General features: G+C 44.5%; 1 protein-coding gene across 13 annotated transcripts in view; it reads right to left on the minus strand.

Moving 5' to 3' along the window:
- The window catches only part of ZNF831 (zinc finger protein 831), a 108,598-nt gene that overhangs the window by 77,389 nt on the left and 10,866 nt on the right, over positions 1-20,343 (minus strand). For 7 of the 13 annotated variants that reach the window (XM_072735506.1, XM_072735508.1, XM_072735503.1 and 4 more), the window contains one exon: positions 15,206-15,260. The gene's annotated coding sequence lies outside the window, so the exon portion shown is untranslated. Of the gene's footprint in view, positions 1-7,869; positions 7,942-14,616; positions 14,679-15,205; positions 15,261-20,343 lie in introns of those variants that run through there. The other 6 variants (XM_072735499.1, XM_072735501.1, XM_072735507.1 and 3 more) reach the window with 2 other exon arrangements.

Consider the following 20,343-nt stretch of genomic DNA (forward strand, 5'->3'; position numbering starts at 1 on the left):
GGTGAGGTTGAACAAAAATGAAAATAATCATTTCAGGGATGCCTGGGTGGCTCAGCAGTTGAGCATCTGCCTTTGGCTCAGGGCAAGATTGCAGTCCTGGGATCAAGTCCCATATCAGCCTCCGTGCAAGGAGCCTGCTTCTCCCTCTATGTCTCTGCCTCTCTCTCTCTCTCTCTCTCTCTCTCTCTCTCTCTCTCATGAATAAATAAACATTAAAAAGAAAGAAAGAAAATAATCATTTAAATCTCTCAGCAATGCCCCAGACGTCAACTCCATAAGCAAAAAGCAGAGTAAAATGAGCAAACCTGAAGCCCACTTAGTTCTCACACAATGAGCACCTCACTGCTGAGCATAATCCCAGTGCTAGCAGGATTTTTCGTGCACCATGCACTGAACAGACAAGTCCCCTATTGCATGTGTTGACCAAGCAAGGAAATAAGATAAGCTTCAATACCCAAAGAAAAACCAACTGAGTCTGAGGTACTGAGAGACACTGTTAGCAGGCTGTAAACACCAGCCTCAATCCTTCATACCTCCATGTTTCCAGCAGCCTTTGCAATGGACTTGGCTGCTCTTCCCATTAAGATCTGGAGACATTTTTTATCTGCCCCTCAACTCTGGGTGACAGAGTGGCATTGGTGATAGTGAGCTGGTTCCAAGCCTAGCACTCAAGAACTTCATATGTTTCTGCTCCACCCCAGCCATGAGAACAAGTCCAAGCTAGCCACCTGGAGGACAAGAGACCATGTGGAGCCAAGACAAGCCCTCTAGGGACAGCACCTTAGTTCAGCCAGTCCCCACAGATACATGAATAAGCCCAGCCAAGACGAGACCCTCTCAACTGAGCCCAGCCTAAAATACTGACCCATAGCATCCTAAGCCTAAATAGATGGTTGTCATTTTAAGCCACCATGTTTGGGGTTGTTTGTTAGGTGGTAAGAGCTAATTGAATAGTATAATAGCAACATGGTGCCCACCTGAGGAATTTTAAGGGTAATTTTGACTAGTGGTGATTTCTACCTTACTGTATCTCTCATAGGCTGTGACTCCACGATAATCCACCTTTCCTGGGACACACTGCTGGGATAGACAACTGCATCAGCACTGAAAAGGGTCAGAATTGATTAGTTCCTCTGGCAGTGGCACTGTAATTTGTTTTCTTCAAATACTGAAAGGTCTTGATGTAGAGTTTCTTCAGCTCCCCTTTTCTCACCGCTGGTCACCCCCTCCAGGCTAACACAGTGTCGATGATGGCCTCTGTACCTGATCTTTGCCCTGTTCTCTCGCCCATTTCTTTGAAGGGCCTACAGAGCTCATAAATTAGCATTTTAAGATATAGCAAGATTATCTTCCACTGGTTCTTAAGACAATACAGCTCAAGTACTAGCATGCTTTTTCACATTCATTTGAGATCAAAACTGTTGGAATGCAAAAGAAACAGCTAGAAGAGAGGCCACAGGACACACCGGAGAGCTCTCGCTGGCCAAGAAAGTTGGCAGCATGCATCTCCCGCTCTCCCTGGCTTAGAAAATACTGTACATTCTGGCACACTTGAGTCTCATCAGCTGTCAGGATATCACCATTAACTCGGTTTATTCAGTAAAATATTTCAAACAAAAGGTGGTAGAACAGGGACGCCTGGGCGGCTCAGCGGCTGAACACCTGCCTTCAGCTCGGGATGTGATCCTGGAATCCCGGGATCGAGTCCCGCATCGGGCTCCCTGCAGGGAACCTGCTTCTCCCTCTGCCTGTGTCTCTGCCTCTCTCTCTCTGTATCTCTAATGAATAAATACATAAAATCTAAAAGAAAAAAAAAGTGGTAGATTTAGCACTGCTCAGGATGACATTAAATAGAGGATTCCAGTTTAGTTTCCACCTATTGAAAAACTCATTTTTTCATTCATTCAAATGTTTATAGAGCATCTATTCTGTGTCGGGTGCTATTTCATGTGCTGATTTCTCTTACAATACACCAGTACACAGGTGAGAGAGTTTTTTTTAAAATAAAATACAGGGATCCCTGGGTGGCGCAGCGGTTTGGCGCCTGCCTTTGGCCCAGGGCGCGATCCTGGAGACCCGGGATCGAGTCCCACGTCAGGCTCCCGGTGCATGGAGCCTGCTTCTCCCTCTGCCTGTGTCTCTGCCTCTCTCTCTCTCTCTCTCTGTGACTATCATAAATAAATAAAAATTTAAAAAAAAATTTTAAAAAAAATAAAATAAAATAAAATAAATTACATAATGCATCCGAAAATAAGTGTTATGGTAAGGAAGGGCGGGAGGGAGGTGAGATAGGTGTGGGGGGAGGCAGAGGCAGGGAGGGAGGGTTACCCCTTTCAATGGGATAGGTCAGGTGAGCATCGCCTAGAAGGTGATGTTAAACACAGGAAGCTCCTGATGGCGTGAGCCATAGTGGCATTTGGCAAAAGATGGTTTTCAGGCAGCAGAACAGCAACACCAAAGCCCTGAGGTGGGAATGTGTCTGGCATGCTTGACACATAATACACTAAATGGAAAGGAAATAAATACATTCATAGATACCAACCTACCCGACTATATATTTTGCGGTTCTTTCAGGGAAAAATCTATTTCCCTGGGTCTTTGTTTCCTCACCTGCAAAGCGGGGAGAAAAACGTCTAGGTACAAAACGACCAAAAATTATAGCTACAGAGGCACCCTTCTCAGTTAAATGACAAGAGGCCTGCCCTTCTCATCGTTGTCACTATGACTCTCCTCTCTGGCAGATGGAAAAAGCTCAGTTTAAAGCTCTCTTTTTGGCCAAGCTATGGGGATAACCCAAAAGGGAGAACCATCCACCAGGACCACCTCCCTTTATGCATGGAACACAACTTCAAAGGTCACCTTTGCTAGCTGTCATGCATCCCAACACCAGTTCTCCCCAGCACAGGCCTGACCACACTGGAGGCTTATCATGACCCCTTGCAGCTCAGAAGACATAAAATAAAATGGTACATAACACCACAATTCATGATCGCCTGGTAGGTTATAAATAGACTTGGGTGTTTTACAGTATGAAATAACATTTCAGAATATGTTACTGGTGATGGTTACTGTTTTATATAAATACATTAGGCAGGAAAACAGCAAACAGATGTGCTGAATTCAAAGCAGAGTAGGACAGAGGGTCCTTAATATTCATGGAATTCAGAGAATTACAAGTTAACCCTTACCTATTCAACTGCCCACTCTGGGAATGCCACATTTGGGTAGGCATTCTTTGAGCATATGCACCCTGTGTGCACTAAATGCAACGCACAGATCCATATAACGGGCCGGTGGGCTCTACTCATTAAAGATATGTCGATTGGCACCCATTAAGATGACCCCTGATACTCCTCAAACCTCCATCTTTCAGCAGTACTAGCCTACAGTGAGTTTTATTTTTTCAATTAAGCTACAATTTACATACACTACTATTTACCTTTTAAGTATATGGCTCTATGAATTTTGATAAACAGACACAATTGTGTAGCCACCAAGAGAACAGAGATACAGAAGAATGCCCCCTCCTCCCAGCTGCCCCACACCTCTTCTGATTAGCCCCTTCCCCTCCCCTAGCCTAGCAACCACAGATCTACTTTTATCCCTCTTGTTTTGCCTTTTCCAGATGTCATATACATGAAATTATATACTATGTAACTTTTCTAGTCTGACTTCTTTCACTCATCATAATGCCTCTGAGAGGCATCCATGTTGTTGCATGTTTCATTAGTTCATCCTTGTTATTGCTGGGTACACCACCATTATGTGTGAGTGTGCCATAGTTTATTTACTTTCCCTACCTGCTGGGTGATGTCTGAGGAAGCCTTCGGGAAGAGTTGGGACATTCACCACTGCCTGACAGCAAGGAGGCCACCCTTGCCCATGGTGGCAGTGGAAGCCATGAGAACAGTAACAAGGCATCCTATCTATCCCAGGCACTGCTATCTCTTAAGGAGATAGCAGTGATGGCCTAGTGGGGATCCCAATTATCACCCTTCCCAAGGACTAATGAAAAGCTCCCCCTTTGAGGTCAAGACAGAGTAAGCAACCTGGCCTTCTATCTACCCACTTCCCCTGCTGAGCAGTATCAAAGAAACCCAATTAAAACAGGTTTAATCAACCCAGGCTCTCATAACAGACCCTAAAAAGTTCACATTTCAATCAAAACTCATTTGTCATACCAAGAAATAGGAAGATCTCAAACTGAAAATAAAATCATAGATGCCAACCAAGATGCAAAAAAAATGTTGGAATTATGGGGGTTTTTTAAAGATTTTATTTATTTATTCATGAAAGACACAGAGAAAGAAGCAGAGACATAGGCAGAGGGAGAGGCAGGACTCGATCCCAGAACTCCGGGATCAAAACCTGAGCCAAAAGGCAGACACTCACCACCGAGGCACTCAGGTGCCTCTTGGATTATCTGACAAAGATTTTAGAGCAGCCATCATAAAACTGTTTCAATGAACACTTATGATATGCTTGAAACAAATAAAAAATTCAGGGGAAAAAAGAACCACCAAATGGAAATTTTTTTTAAAAGATTTTATTATTTATTCGAGACAGAGGATGAGCAGGAGGGGAGGCACAGAGGAAGAGAGAGAAGCAGACTTCCCACTGAGGAGGGAGCCCGATGCACAGCTCAATCCCAGAACCCTGAGATCATCACCTGAACCGACGGCAGACACTCAACAGACTGAGCTACGAAGGAGCTCCCCAAATGGAAATTTCGGAACTGAAAAATGCTATAACCAAAATTTTCAAAACTCAATGGATGGGCTCAAGAGCAGGATGAAGGGACAGAAAAAAGAATCAATCAATCTGAAGATAAAATAACTGAAATTCCCAGTCTGAACTACAGAGAGAAAACAGGCTGAAAAAATGAACAGAGCCTCAGAAACCTGTGGGACTAACAAAGTATAACATTCATGTCATCAGAGTCCTGGCAAGAGAAGTAAAAGGGGACTAATAAGCTCAAACAGTACTTCAATAATGGCTGAAAACTTCAATCTGGCAAAAGACACAAAACCTACAGATTCAGAGAGCTAGTGAACCCCAAACGAGATAAAACCAAAGAAACTCTCACCAAAATACATCAAACTTCTGAACTCTGAAAACAAAGAAAAAAATCTTGAAAACAATGAGAAGTGACACCTTACTTCAAGGGTAAAAACCATTCTAATGACAGCAAATTCCTCCTCAGAAACTTGAGGCCAGGAGGAGTAAATGGTATATTCTGAAAGGCCTGAAATAAAAGAACTGTCAACCCAAATTCTAGAGCCAGAAAAAAAAAAAAATCCTCCTTGAATGAAGGGGAAATAGAGACATTCTCAAACAAAAGAGAACCAAGAGAATTTGTCACCAGCAGACCTATCCTAGAGGAATAAGCTAAAGGAAGTTCTCTGAAGAAAAAGGAAATAATAAAAGAAGGAAACTTAGAACATCAAGAAGAAAAAAGAGTAACAGAGTAAAAGTATAGGTAATATAGTATTTCCTTTAGAACATTTTAAATGATGTTTGATGGTTGAAACAAAAAATAACAGTCTGGGGGCGCCAGAAATGGAGGAAGGTAAAAGGAGGTAAAGTTCATACACTTCACTCCAAATGGTAAAATAGTGACACCCGTGGACTCCAATGAACTATGTGTCTATGATGTCATCTGGGTCTATGATGTCATACAGAGAGCAACCACATACTCAATATGGGGATAGCCGATGGAGTCTGCCTAAACCACAGGCCACAAATGTGGTCTCTCTGCAACAGTACAGCCTGAGACTGGAGATGCTGTATCCGCAGCCTTCTTGACAGAGAAACTAGGGCCCCAGCAGACCAAGCACAGCATCTCTGTAGCTTGGGGGTGAGGGGCCCTACACAAAGTGGCTGCTCCTTCAGCAAGACCTATTTCCCTCCACATAGCCCATGAGCTCTGAACACCTCTGTTCCCACTGGTATCCAAATTTCCAGTGCACACCCACATCTCCTGCTTCTTGCCTACAGTCCAGGGTATTACCTACTGTTCACCCAGCAACTCCAGACAAGTTCCTGTCTGGCTAAACTTCTCTGCTGTTCCACGGCAAAACCACAGCTGCTCCGATGAGGTCTTGAATGCCAAGTATGCCCTTTCTTGAGTACTCTCTCTCTCACCCCAGGTTATCACACAGAGTTGCTTTATATCTTATAGTTGGTCTTTTATTATAGTTCATTGTTCCTATGTTTAACTTCCAGAGTGTCACCTACTGTAGTTTCTGTCTCCTGATTAGGCACTAACTACTACAGAATTCTAGGAGTGGTCCCAAGAGACAGAGTCCTGAAGATGGGATCTGGGAACTGATGTGGTCATGTCCCTAGACTGGAGTGTCATGCTGAGCTCCTTGCCAATGAGAAATGTGCTGCTTGTAACCCATGACATGCAGTACCACCACAATTAATCAAGCTATCATCTGTGGTTGACTGTGATGAAGTGCCAACTGGAGCACGTGCCTTGCGAGCTCAAGTGGCTTCCGCTCTTGTTGCGTGTCAGTAATGATGACTACAAGGGCTATGGTGTGGGATGAATGTTTCTGAGTGCCCTTGAGTGCTTACAGAGAGAAAATGACAAGCTCAGGTCTGTTAACTTCCACCTCAAGTCATGGTCTAAGAAGCAGACAGCCTCCATGACAGCCCTAAAAGAATCTCTTCTTTCTTATAACCTCAGGGCTGACGTTGCTGAAAATCAAACACAAAATGTAATAGTGCAAGTTGCTGATTAAAATGGTAGCTGAATTCACAGTCTTGCCAAGTTTCTCTTATGAAAATAAGGTCATTAATAGGGGAAAAATGAGATCCTTGAAACATGAAATAAAAACATCTTATTGGACCTCAAGAAATTGACAATGTTAAAGTCTGAGTCATCCTGAGCCTCTCTTAGTAGCAGCAGTAGATTCCCTTCCACTGTCCAAGAAGACCTGTCTCTGTCAGCTTAAAAGCCCTGTGATACCCTCATTTGGGGCAGACACCTTGAAAGGGGCTGCTCCTTCTCCCAACCCACCCTAACCACTCCCTGTTGCCAGGAGACCCCTAACTAGAATCAAGTCTCAGCATGATGGAGGTGGGGAGGACATCAGGTATACAGTGTGACCCAGGAGGAAATAGCTTAATCACCAAAACAGCTAAAGGCCTTTGCTAATACATAGTAGCAGAAATGTGGAGAACACCTACATGGGAATGGATTCCAAGGACTTTGATAAATACATTAGTGAGGGGCCATTGGCATCTCTGAAAACCTTTTTGGTTGCTGTTTTTTCAGGCCAAGTATGACTATAGGGGATGTCACCCTTGGGACAGGCTCCTTGATTTCAATGTGATGCCTGAATCTCAGTATAGCAGAGGCCAAGTGGCAGCACTTAGTTGTCAAAGGCAAAGTAGGTATGTCAACCACACAGCAGTAGGGACGTGTCAATAATCAGAATTCTCTGGGACGCAGAGATCTTTAGGAGTGGATGATTGATCATGGTGTACCTAAGAGTGAAAAAGGTAGTCAGCCTGCTAGGACACTGCTTGATCTATATAGCAAGAAACACTCTCTAAGTGTGGTAGTAAACAACTTACTTGAGTCACCAAATGGAGAACCAAGGCCTTTCATCCAGTTTTCAGACCTAAGTCAGTTCACAGACCAGAGGCCCCTGAATGACAGAGCTACTAGATCTCCTGGAAAATGGACCCCACGCTATTGCCATGAGACACACTGTTGATCTTCCTTCTAGCCTTTTCCAGAAGGACCTTTGGCCACATACTAGAGTGACTATAGTTGGAATAAAAGGTAAATACTGAACTTTTCAAGGAATACTAGATACTCCAAGGGTAAAGAACTGAGAGCAGCTGAGGTCATACCCTGAGAGCAAGGAATCTGTGGAACAGATCACCAAAGAAAGTCATAGATCTGGATCACATCTTCATGGCCACCTGCAAAAATGAAGGTTGGAAAAGCTTTGTGTGTGATCTCTATGCATGCTATATCAATGAGTCTATTTACATATACTAATCATCCCTACTTCTTTCTCCTTCTTCACACTTTTAAATTTTATGCATGAGTTATTGGGAGGTTAACTTTACAACCCATTCTTCAGGGAAGAGAATATTCAGGAAGCCCTTGACTGAATTTGAAGAGTAATTAATATAGCCCATGACAGATATAATGATTGTTTGTTCTCATTTTGAAAGAGTTAAAATTTCTTTACTTGTAAGAAGGAAAGATGTGTTTTGTTAGGCAGAAATACAGAGTTGTTTTATTGTTTTAAGGAAGTCCCAATATGCATATGGAAACTGAGTGACCACAGGGACAGACCATGTCAGTTTAATAATTTATTGCCTCTTAGTGCCAAACTCACCCTTTGACATATGCTGTATGATAAACAATGCAATTTCTTTAAGTTTTTAAAGGCACAATGTTAAGGAACATTCCAGGAAGAAGAGGCTTCCTGTAATTTTCAGCAGGGGCCAAGGAGAGGGTCAGTGGTGTGGGTACAAAGACATCTGCTGGAGCCTACCCTTGCCAAAGTCCCCAGATGCATTCCCCCTGCAATCTTGCAGCCTCAGCCTGGCACTAAGCTGTCTGCAACCCCACACATGGAAACCAAAGCTCCTGCTCAGCCTGCATGTAGCCTGTGCCTGTGGCCAGAGAGTCACATGGCTGTGTAGCTCCTTCTACATCCTGTGCACAGACCACCCATGGCTGGGGCATCCAAGAGAACCACTCCACCTCCTACCCATGCAGCCCATTAGCTCCAAAGGCCTTTGAAGCCACTGGTGCCCAGATTACCAATATACATCCATGTCTCCTATTGTCCATCACCTGCTTACTTCCTACATTCTAGAATGTGGCTTATCATTTACTCAGCAAGTGTAGGCAAGCTCTAGTCTGGCTAAACCAGCAAGCTTCTCTGTTATTCGAGAGCCAAGCCACAGCCTCTCCAATGAGGCAGGAACCTCTCCCAAGCATGCCTTTCCTCTCAATACTAAAGTATCCTATAGATTTTCCTTACATCTTATAGTCACTGTCTACAAAGGTATTACTTCTTGTCTTAACCTTCACTTACTTAGCCTACTGTGTAATATTTACTTCCTGCCAGGATCCAGAATGTCACATTAAGAGAGACCATCTTCCAGGCCATAACACAAACCTCAGCAATAAGTGAAATCATACAGAATGTGTTCTCTGCCCAGGGTAAAACCAAACTGAACATCAATAACAAAAAGGCTAGCAGGAAAATCTCCAAACACTTGGAATGAATCAGCATACTACTACGTAACCCCACGTGTTCAAAGAGGAAGTGTCAAGGGTAACAAATTAAAAACAAAACAAAAAACTGAGTGAGTGACAATGAAAATACAGCATCTCAGAATTTGTGGGGTGCAGCTAATGCAGTGCACAGAGGGAAATGTAGAGCAGTAAAGGCTTGTATTAGATGAGAGAGAGCCACAAAGCAATAATCTAAGTTACTTCAAGAATCTAGTAAAAGAAAAACATCAGAAGCCCAAAGCAGGCAGAAGAAAGGAGGTAGTAAGAAAAAGGGAAGAAATCAATAAAATTGGAAAAGAAAAAAAAACAAAGTCAATGAAAAGAAAAGCTTGTTCTTCCAGAAGATCAATAATATTGATCTTCAGAATCCCTACAAATATTGAGAAAGGAAAAAAGAGAGAAGATATGAATTAGCAGTATCAGGAAAGAAGCGGGGATATCACTACAAACCCTGTGGCTATCAAATGGATAAAAAGGGAATTAGGGGAATAAATGTGAAACTCAGATAAGTTTGAAAATTTAGGGGCACCTGGGTGGCTCAGTGGTTGAGCATCTGCCTTTGGCTCAGGTCGTGATCCCAGGGTCTTGGGATCAAGTCCCATATCGGGCTCCCCACAGGGAGCCTGCTTCTCCCTCTGCCTGTGTCTCTGCCTCTCTCTCATGAATAAATAAAATCTTTTTTTAAAAAAAGATAACCTAGATAAAATGGACAAATTCCTCAAAAAGCACAAACTACCACAATTTGCCAAATATGAAAGATCATTTGTATAGCACTCTATTAAGCAGACTGAATCTGTAATTTTGAAACTTCCAAAAGAGAATTCTCCAAGCCTTGATGGTTTCATGGAAGAATTCTATGTAACATTTTAAAAAGAATTAACATCAATTCTACATAACCCCAGAAAAGAGAAGAGGAGGGAAGACTTCCTAATTTTATGAATCTACGCATTACCCTGACACCAAAACCAAAAACAGCACAAAACAGAAAACTAGGAGCAACACGCCTCATGGACATAGAGGCAGAATCCTTCACAAAAATATTAGCAAACGACTTTGCAATATAGAAAGAACCATACACCAGGGTTCCAGGGATAGATCAGTGGGATCCACCATATTAACGAGTAAAGGAGGAAAACTGCACAATCACACCAACTGATGTAGGAAAAACTTGTGATGAAAGTCAAAACCTACATGTGATTAAAATCTCTCAGAACACAGAAATAGAGGGAAAGTTTCTCAACTGGATGAGGAACATCTACAAAACATCTATAGCTGACATTACACTTAAGGGCAAAAAACTGAAATACTTAAGATCGGGAACAAGACAAAGATGCCTCCCATCACTCTGATTCAACAGAGTACTGCAAGTTCCAGCCAGTGCGATAAAGCAAGAAAGGAAATGAAAGACATATGGATAGGAAAGGAAGAAATAAAACTGTCCCTTTTTGCAGATGGCATGATGGTCTATGTAGAAAATTCCAAGAAATCTACCCCCCAAAAAAAATTCCTAGAACTAATAAATTCATCAAAGTCATATGATACGAACTAGGGGTGGTGGAAGGGGAGGAGGGTGGAGGGTGGAGGGGAATGGGTGACGGGCACTGAGGCGGACACTTGACGGGATGAGCACTGGGTGTTTTTCTGTATGTTGGTAAATTAAACACCAATAAAAATTAATTTAAAAAAAAGTCATATGATACAAGTTCAACATACAAAAGTCAATTCAACTTTTATAACTAGCGATGAACAACTGGAAACCAAACTTAAAAGACAATGCCATTTATAATCACTCAAAAAAATGACATACTTCTGTATAAATCTAATGAAATCTGTACATGACCTATATGCTGAAAAGTGCAAAGCACTGATGAAAGAACTCAAAGTAAGTCTAAATAAAGAAAGACACTATGTCCACAGATTGGAAAATTGACCTTAGTAAAGATGTCCATTCTCCCCAGACTGCCACACAGGCTTAAGCTGGTCCTATCAAAATCCCAGTAAGACTTTTTATGGGCAAAGACACAAGTACTCTAAAATTTATTTAGAAAGGTAAACAACTGCAATAACTCAGTTTTGAAAAAGGATAATAAAATGTGGGACGCCTGGGTGGCTCAGTGATGGAGTGTCTCTGCCTTTGGCTCAGGGCATGATCCTGGGGTCCTGGGATAGAGTCCTGCATCGGGCTCCCCGCAGGCAGCCTGCTTCTCCCTCTGCCTATGTCTCTGCCTCTCTCTCTCTGTGTCCCTCATGAATAAATAAAAAAATTTTTAAAGAATTTAAATTGTTTCAACCTATTAAAAAAAAGAATAATAAAATGGAAAGAATCAAATCCGTGAACCTGATTTGAAAATGTATTAACAGCTACAGTGATCGAGACTGTGTCCCTATTAATAGAGGAACAGACATACAGATCAACAGAATTTTCTTTAAAAACAGAATTAGAAGGCAGCCGGGTGGCTCGGTGGTTTAGCGCTGCCTTCAGCCCAGGGCATGATCCTGGAGACTCGGGATCAAGTCCCACATCAGGCCCCCTGCATGGAGCCTGCTTCTCCCTCTGCCTGTGTCTCTGCCCCTCTCTCTCTCTCTCTCTCTGTGTGTGTGTGTGTGTCTCTCATGAATAAATAAATTCTTCAAAAAAAAAAAAAACAGAATTAGACCCACACAAATATGCCCAGCTGATTTTGAACAAGGGTTAAAATGCAATTCAGGGGAGGGAGTATGTAACTTTTTCAAACAAATTATATTGCAGTAGCTGACATCCAGAGGTACAAAAAAAAATAAAAGTCAACCTCAACCTCACAACTCACGTAGACAAAAATTAACTTAAAATGTGAAACCAACTGGAGTGTAAACTCTAACGCCATAAAGCTATAGAAGAAAATACTGGAGAAAATCTTTAGGATCTAGGGCATAGGAAGGAGTTTTCTGACTTGACACTAAGAGCATGAACCATAAAAGGAAAACTGATAAACTGGACCTCACTGAGATGAAGAATCTTTGCTCTGTGAAAGCCCCTACTTATAAGACAGTGAAAACAATACTCAGAGACTCACAACCTCATGAGAAGGTGTTCAACATTTTTAGCCATCAGAGAAATGCAAATTAAAACCACACTAAGATACCACTGCATGCCTATCAGAATGGCAAAAACAAAAAATAGTGACACCACCAAACATAGGTGGTGTGGAGCCACTAGATACACTGGTGGTGTGAGTGTCTAGTGGTCCAGCCATTCCAGAAAAGAGTTGGGCAGTTTCAATCCAGGAATTGTACTCCTGGGCATTTATCCCAGAGAAAGGAAAAGTTCTGTCCACATAAAGCCTGTACACAAATGTTCATAACAGCTTTATTTATAAGAGCAAAAAACTGGAATCAGCCCAGACGAATGTTTAAACCAACTGTGATACAACCATATCATAGAATACTACTTGACAATAAGAAGTGGCAAACTATTAATATACAGAACAATTGGGATGACTCTCCAGGGAATTATGCTGAGCAAAGAAAGTTAACGTGCTGTGTGATTCTACTCATTTAACATTCTTGAAATGACAAATTCTAGAACAGGAGGACAGATTGGTCCTTTACTAGGAGTTAAGAAGAGGAGGGCAAGAAAAAAATGAGCATGACCATCAGGGAGGGATACCTGTGATGATGGAAATGGTCTGCATCTTGACTGTACCTACATCAATATCCTCGTTGATATTGGGGAACGAAACTGGGGGAAACTGGATAAAAAGTACATGGGATCTTTCTGGATTATTTCTTTCAACCACAAACAAATCTACAATTATCTCGAAACAAATGGCTAACTTATTAAATTATCTCAAAACAAATGGCTAACTAATAAAATAATAAATAGTACTTACTTACTAAAAAGAGAACTGAAATAGGAACTACCTTCCAGTGTGTGAGTCAGTGTATTAAGTGCAGCACCTGCAGTTTCCCTAAAGCCATGTCCCTGACCCAGATTGCCACAAGGCTCCCCTTCAAGAAACAGACTTAACGGGTGGGGGTGACTGGGTAACGGGCACTGAGGGGTGCACTTGATAGGATGAGCACTGGGTGTTATTCCATATGTTGGCAAATTGAACACCAATAAAAAATAAATTTATATTAAAAAAAAAAGAAACGGGGATCCCTGGGTGGCGCAGCGGTTTGGCGCCTGCCTTTGGCCCAGGGCGCGATCCTGGAGACCCAGGATCGAATCCCACGTCAGGCTCCCGGTGCATGGAGCCTGCTTCTCCCTCTGCCTGTATCTCTGCCTCTCTCTCTCTCTCTGTGTGACTATCATAAATAAATAAAAATTAAAAAAAAAAAAAAAGAAACGAACTTAACATGCACCATTTTTCTTGACATGGTCCTCTTTGTACCAATCCCTCTGCCTTATGTATCCTTATATTCAAACGACATAGTACATCACCACCATATGCAGAAAAGCTCCGCCATGGCTATGAATACCAAGTGGTCACCACAGCTAAAGCAATGGGAGTCTGAAAAGAGCCTCACTTGGTTGCAAGCCAAAGCAGAGAAAAGGCTCCCTCCCTATGCCCCAAACAGGCTCTGCACAAATTCCCCAGAGTGGCCACTCCAGGGCCACTCAGCCACCAGTGCAGCACCACACCCAGAAGGGCCGAGTGGGTGCCAGGACTCCCAGAATGACACCTGTCTCCAAGTCTGCTGCTGACAAACTCCATGACTTTGAGTAAGTCATTCAACTTCTCCAAGCCAAGTACTCTTGATCTAAGAAGTGGGGCTCATGTCCACTTTTTCAAAAAACGGTAGATGTGACTGGCGTTGTACACAGCAGGTACTCCATGTGCTAGTATTTTCCCCCTTAATCAAACAGAACTCCCCCACCTCCCTTCTGCAAGCTTAGTTCCCTGCATACATGTTTACCACGTCTACCAGGAGAAAATCTCTGCCCCATACCTGTTGGCCTCTTATAGTGGCCTCATTTCCCACAGGCCACCACGCAGTGACCATTTAGGCTCCTGTGGCTCTCCTCCTCCTTAACTGTACCCCTCCCCCAACTTCTCTGTCTAAGTGCCACTGACAAAGCCCATCTTCATCCTTTGGCTTCTCAGGATCTTCCCACAGCCCCCAAGACGGCTGCAGAACCTAAACATTTGCTCTGCCCTAAATGCCTGTTCTTATCTGGGACAGAAGAATCAGGCACATTATTTTAAACTGGCCCTGACGCTGATTTTGCTTTTCCCAGCCAGCCGACGCTATCATTTTTCTAGCTTGCATCCTGTCCCTCACTGAATTTTGGCAGATAACATCTCTGGTTTCATTCTTACAGAAAGATTTGCTACGGGAACAGAGAAACACGTTACCTCTCAGAGCATGGCTCCATGGCTTATCTGACAGACCCTCCAGCTCTCAGCTATTTTGGACACTGGAAAGCCAAATATGTGTGTAAATACGTCGTCCAAGGTCCATGCTCCCTTGTAAATCTCATTGAAAAATGCTACCCTTGGGTGATCAGTACAAGTGCTATAAATAGGATCTGTATCAAATACCTTTTTAGAATCTACTGTACATTTAGTTTTACAAACTCTCGGGCTAACATAATATTTCTAAACAATTCACACCTTCATTTTAATTAGGTCTATCATTGGAAAAAAATGCTTACAAAGCCACAAATTTCCTATAGGTTGTTTTTATGTTTAGTCAAACATGGACTGCAGACCTGGTTTCTGACAGCCATTATGAATTGCAACAAATATTTTGACAAAAGCAACAGTGTTGTTAAGCACACAAGAGAATTACTGAACTGGGTCAGACCCAGTTTTATGTAGTATTTCTTTTTAACTACGTGCTTAAAGACAAATATATCATTAAGAACACAGAGTAAAAAAAAAGTTTGGTTTTTTTTTAGGCTGACATCGTCTATATCCTTATCTCATGGGACATGTTACATACCTTTATGAAGAGTGATGATTTGCAGCCAATGATACTCCAACTCAAACACAATGACCTGGCCAGAAACAGAGAAGACATCCACAGTTAAAGAAGAGATCTGTGGGCTGCACCACCACCACCACCACCACCACCCACACCCCTAGTAAAGAAGGGCTCACATACCCTCCCATTCCATGTAGGGAGTTTGATCTCTGCTGAGAAGGTGTCTGAGGCATCTTCCACCATCCCCACTCTGCAGGAAGCATCTCAAACCACAGAGAGATGCTCCCTGCATCTTAGAAAATAAAGCAAAAGAGGATGGCTCCCCCATTGCTTGGCCTTTGAGTCAACTCTGTGTTTAACTGAGAAAAGCACCATTTTGAGCAGCATGGAGGAGACTCAAGCAGAGATGAAACCTGGGCTGGCTCCAAAATAGGAAGTACATTATTATCTATATATGACTTAATGTCACAGTAGCAGCCCTTAGAAAACAGGAAGAGATAGACACTGACAGGGGAAAAAACAGAGCCAGAGTTCACATCTAATAATTCTGACTATTGATCTAACAACCCATAAACAGAGACTGCTCCCTGGAAATGATGGTGTACAGCCCCCTGCATTATAGGAGAGGTTTTTCAGGACAGGCTGGTAAGAATTGGAGCCAGTGTGGTCCTTTTCCTGGATGTGGAGGTGGAAAGAGTGTCTGCACAGCCTCCACCTGCACTCCTGGAGCTTCCCGAGGGCCCAGAACAAGCATTTCCCCCACAAGTGACGATGGCGGGAGACCTCACAAGGATCTCTGTGATGCTCTCCCTACTTACAACTTTGATACTTTGTTCCACATGGAATTGTTTGCATTTGTTTTTATTTTTGACACACTGCAATCAACTATTAAACTGACGACTCCATCCTAGGTGCCTCTTAAGTTGTGTGCCCATGGTGAGTCCCCCCTCTCCCCACAACTTTGGAAGGCACAAACGTGACAGTGATGGAGGATGAAAAATACAGTTGTTCTAAGTAGTGAAGGCTGGGAGGCAAAATGGGGTACGCTAATGGAAAGAAGTACATTCAAGAGAGAGACGAGGCGAACCAAATGCAACACTGGCAACACAGACCAGGTGCTACTAACTCCTTTAGGCCGGTGTCCCATTGCCCTGAACGTGCCACTTTTTCACTGGGAGAGGGAGGTGTCCATGTCCCCCACTTTGCCATCAGTAATGTCCAGCTGGTTACGTGTCTAAGACTCGTGTTCAGCTAGGTTGGTTTGGGGGCTGAGTGATCTAGGCTTTGGAAGAACCAAATGATGCAGATGCACATGGCTTCCACTCCCTGTCTCCCTGGCATCAGTGAGTAGGCACCTCACTGGCTCTGCCTGAGCCACAGGGAGCATGCAGTTGAAAACAGGAAAGTGACTGATGCAGAGCCAACTTTGATGCAACTGGTCCACACAAGCAAGATAGAACTAAGCTGGCATGTGCGGCATGGCCACGCCTCAGTGTCTCCTCCCCTCCCCAAGACCCCTGGAATCTCCAGAACCCAGCAGCCACGAGTAAATACCTGCCTGGCACTGACATGACCTGCTCTGATTTGTTGGTACTTGTACCTCTTCTGTTGTTAAATATTATAAGAAACACTCCTGGCCACAAGAGACATACAAATGAAACCTTGCCAAAGCCCAGAGGAAGGCGGCTTCAGGAGCCTTCCTAGAGGAAAGGACAGATGAACTGAACTGGGCACTGCAGGATGTCTAAGAATCTGATGGGCAGAAGTGGCACTAAAAAGCAAGGTGGGACGGCTGGGAAACTCACAGGGGCCAAAGATGATATCTGCATGCTCCACTGCCCCTGCAGGGAGAGGGCTCCAGGCAGCTGTGGATCAGGGGGGTGTGGAGGATACTGGAAACATAAGCTGGCACGAGCCCACAAGACACCCGAGCTCTCATGGTGAAGATACGGGCCTTGCCTGCAGCCGGGGAGGGCCCCCAGCAGCCTGAGTGCTGCGGGAACGAAGGGCCAAAGCAGAAAGGTGTGAGGCTCCCCAGGGCACTGCCACCCCCCCCCCACCATTCTGTGAGGGGCCTGGCCCAGATGTGTCCCCCCACTTGGCTAAGGAGGCCCTCAAAGACAAATCTGTCTCTATATCCTAAGAGGACTTTGATTTGCCTTTTTTCTCCAAAGTCAGTCTGAACACACTTCATTAAGATAAATTAACAGAGAAGTTTCCTGTATAAGAGCTAAAACATTGATTAAAATACAATTAACAACAAAAAAACCTTTGGAGTTGACTGAAAATAAATACATTGACAATGAATGATAAACAAAAGGTGGTACAGCCATACAATGGACTATCATTAGGCAACAGAAAGGAAATGAAGTCCTGACACTGCTATCACGCAGATGACCCTTGAAAATGTTAGGCTAGGTAGGAGAAGGCAGCCACACAAGACCACATGTTGTAGGCTTCCATCTATAGGAAATGTCCAGAACAGGAAACCCCACAGCGAGAGAAAGTGGGTCTGTGGTTGCCATGGGCTGGGAGAGTGGGGGGAATGACTGCTAATGGGTACACGGTTTATTTTGGGAGTGCTGAAAAATGTTCTGGGATCATAGTGGTGACTGCACAACTGTGTGAATATATTAAAAATCACTCAACTGTACACTTTCGAAGGATGGATTTCACAGTATGCGACTCACACCTCAATGTAACAATAATCACTCGCCAGCCAGGCTCTTGAGCACAGAACTCTCCAGAGTGGGTGCATCAGACAGCCAACGAGCTCGGCATGGGCAATTGTCACCAAAAAAAAGAAAAAGAATATAATTTCCAAAGAATGGTGAACTTACTTTCTCCAGCCTTTTTTCCCCAAGAAACAAACAGAAAAGATCTATCACTCCCTTGCCAGAGACAAGTTTCATTCGGCAACACTGCAGTCTTCCATGACAATTCTTGAAACAAAGCTAATACGTGCAGCTACAAGCAGCGGCAGCAGCAGCACCAGGAGGAGACGCCCGACACCCTGGGCGGCCCTGTGAGAACAAGCGGGAACAATCACACACACACATTCCTGCTGAGAAGCTGTGGCCAGGAGTAGAATGATGCCCCGACTTTGGGATTCGGTCTCGGGACTTCCCCCAGTCCCTGAGTGTGCCATCCCATGGTAGAGAGAGGAAGGGAGAGGCCTTGGCTGCAGCTGGCCCCCTGCCACCCCAGACTGCCCCGGGGACTGGCCAGCCTCCCCCGGCAAACAGGGCACAAGGGAATCATTCCCACCGCCTCCTGAGTCAAGTCAGTAGCAGCTACCAGACTGCTCCCCACATCCTGCCCCCTGCTTTTCTTGCCCCCCCCTCTGGTGGCTGTCTTCAAAGCACTGAGTGGACCCAGCACAGCACCTAGCACAGTGTCACAGCCAAAAGTATGCATTAAAGAAATGAATGTTTGTCTGTTTCAACACAGTATGTGAAGAACCAAGGCCACACGAGGCCAAGCAAGACAGATGCCATCCCTTCTTCTCTGCACTCTCCCAAGATGGACACTCTTAGCAGAGCTCCTCTTCTGCAAGTGCACCCCCTTTTCAGGTCATGTCCCCCATGTGTCACTTCTTCTCTGCCAGCCTTCGAGCACACCCTTTTGCACACCCAGTGCAGCAGCGTTGGGCACAGAGTAAGCCTTCAGTCAACATCCACTGAGGGACAAGCTCTATCAAATCCCTCGCTCCCTGGGCCAAACCCAGACCTTGCACCAACTTACAAACTCACAAACCAGGCGGGACCTGCCTGACACAAAAAAGCCTGAGGCTTCCAGCCACAATCTCTCCGCAAAGGCAGTGCTGTCGCTGCAGGCCTCTCTGGGAGTAGGAGCCAGGGGGCAGGGGGCGGTGGGACAGGTAGCTCTGGGGCTCCATTGCAGGGTGCCTTGGGGACATGTGCACTCAGGATTCACATTCAACCCCGGTCCTCTGTGGGTTTGGCTCCCCTCAGAGTCCTCCCCATGCCATTCACTGTCGGAAGAGGTTTGCAATCATAATCCGTGTGTGCTGGGAAATGAGGTGTACCTGTCGAGCCCCTTCAGAAAGGAGCACTCCACAGATGTGTGACCTCGTGCTGACGGCTGCTGTTCTCATTTCTGTGCAGATAGAAAAGGCCCCCCCCCCGAAGGGTAATTGTGCGAGTGCCCCATGCAATTATCTGTCTGCACGTCCTCCGGGCCACTTAAACAATGTTTTTATTTAAAACATGATGCATCCAGCCAGTTTTTGATTATCCATGGTAATGGGGGTCAAGGATCAGCTGAATAATTGAAATGGAAACTTGATTCCCACTGAGAGCTTCCCTCTCCCCCACCTCCTTCCTTCCTTCCGCAGAGGAGAGAGGCGCTGTGGGCCCGTGGAAGGGGGCCCTGGGCTGGCGGGACCAGGACTCTGTGGCTGGCTTTCTGGGGGACAGGAACAACGCCCTTCCCTTCAGAGGGGCTGTGCCGGGAAGGGGCTGGACCACAGCGTCCCCTCAGCACCAAGCTGCATGGCACCTTTATTTATAGTTACAACAGATTTCATCAAATTGACTTGCTTTTATCATTTAATGTATCCCAAACAGCATCATTATAATAGTAACAATGGATTGTGTCCTCATATATTTTTGTGACGTCCATTAAAATAATTCCCTAAGAGTTATGCCTTTTTAAAAGGGCCTGTCGAAAGACACCAGCCAGAACTTCAAGATGATGTCCTGGTGACTCACAAGACAGTTTCCCCCAAACTGTCCTGCTTCCCCTCCCCGTGCAGTGGAAGCTATTTGGGAATAAATGCCCCCCTTCCCTGACCCTTTCCGGAACAGCTCCCATCACGCTGATGGTGATGGCTCCATCAAGCTGGCTCCCGCCTCGCACCGGCTGTGATTGCGGGCGTTGGGGGAAAGGTACAAAGCCTCCCAGGGCCCATTACACCCGATGTTCTCCCGCGGTAATTGCCAGCTGCCGTTCACATCCCCAAACCATCGCCCCTGGCTGCCTGAGTGACAGTCGAAAAGCGAGGGGAAGGCAGGGTGTTTTGTTTCCCTACAAATTGTATCCCTATTTAGGAAGACGTGATGTGGCTCTTGAGCACTTGGCTATCAGACTTTTAATCACAGAGTGTAAAAATGAAATCATTTCCAGCACCTGAA

This window comes from Vulpes vulpes, chromosome 14 (assembly GCF_048418805.1).
Source record: "Vulpes vulpes isolate BD-2025 chromosome 14, VulVul3, whole genome shotgun sequence".
NCBI classification, from domain to species: domain Eukaryota; kingdom Metazoa; phylum Chordata; class Mammalia; order Carnivora; family Canidae; genus Vulpes; species Vulpes vulpes.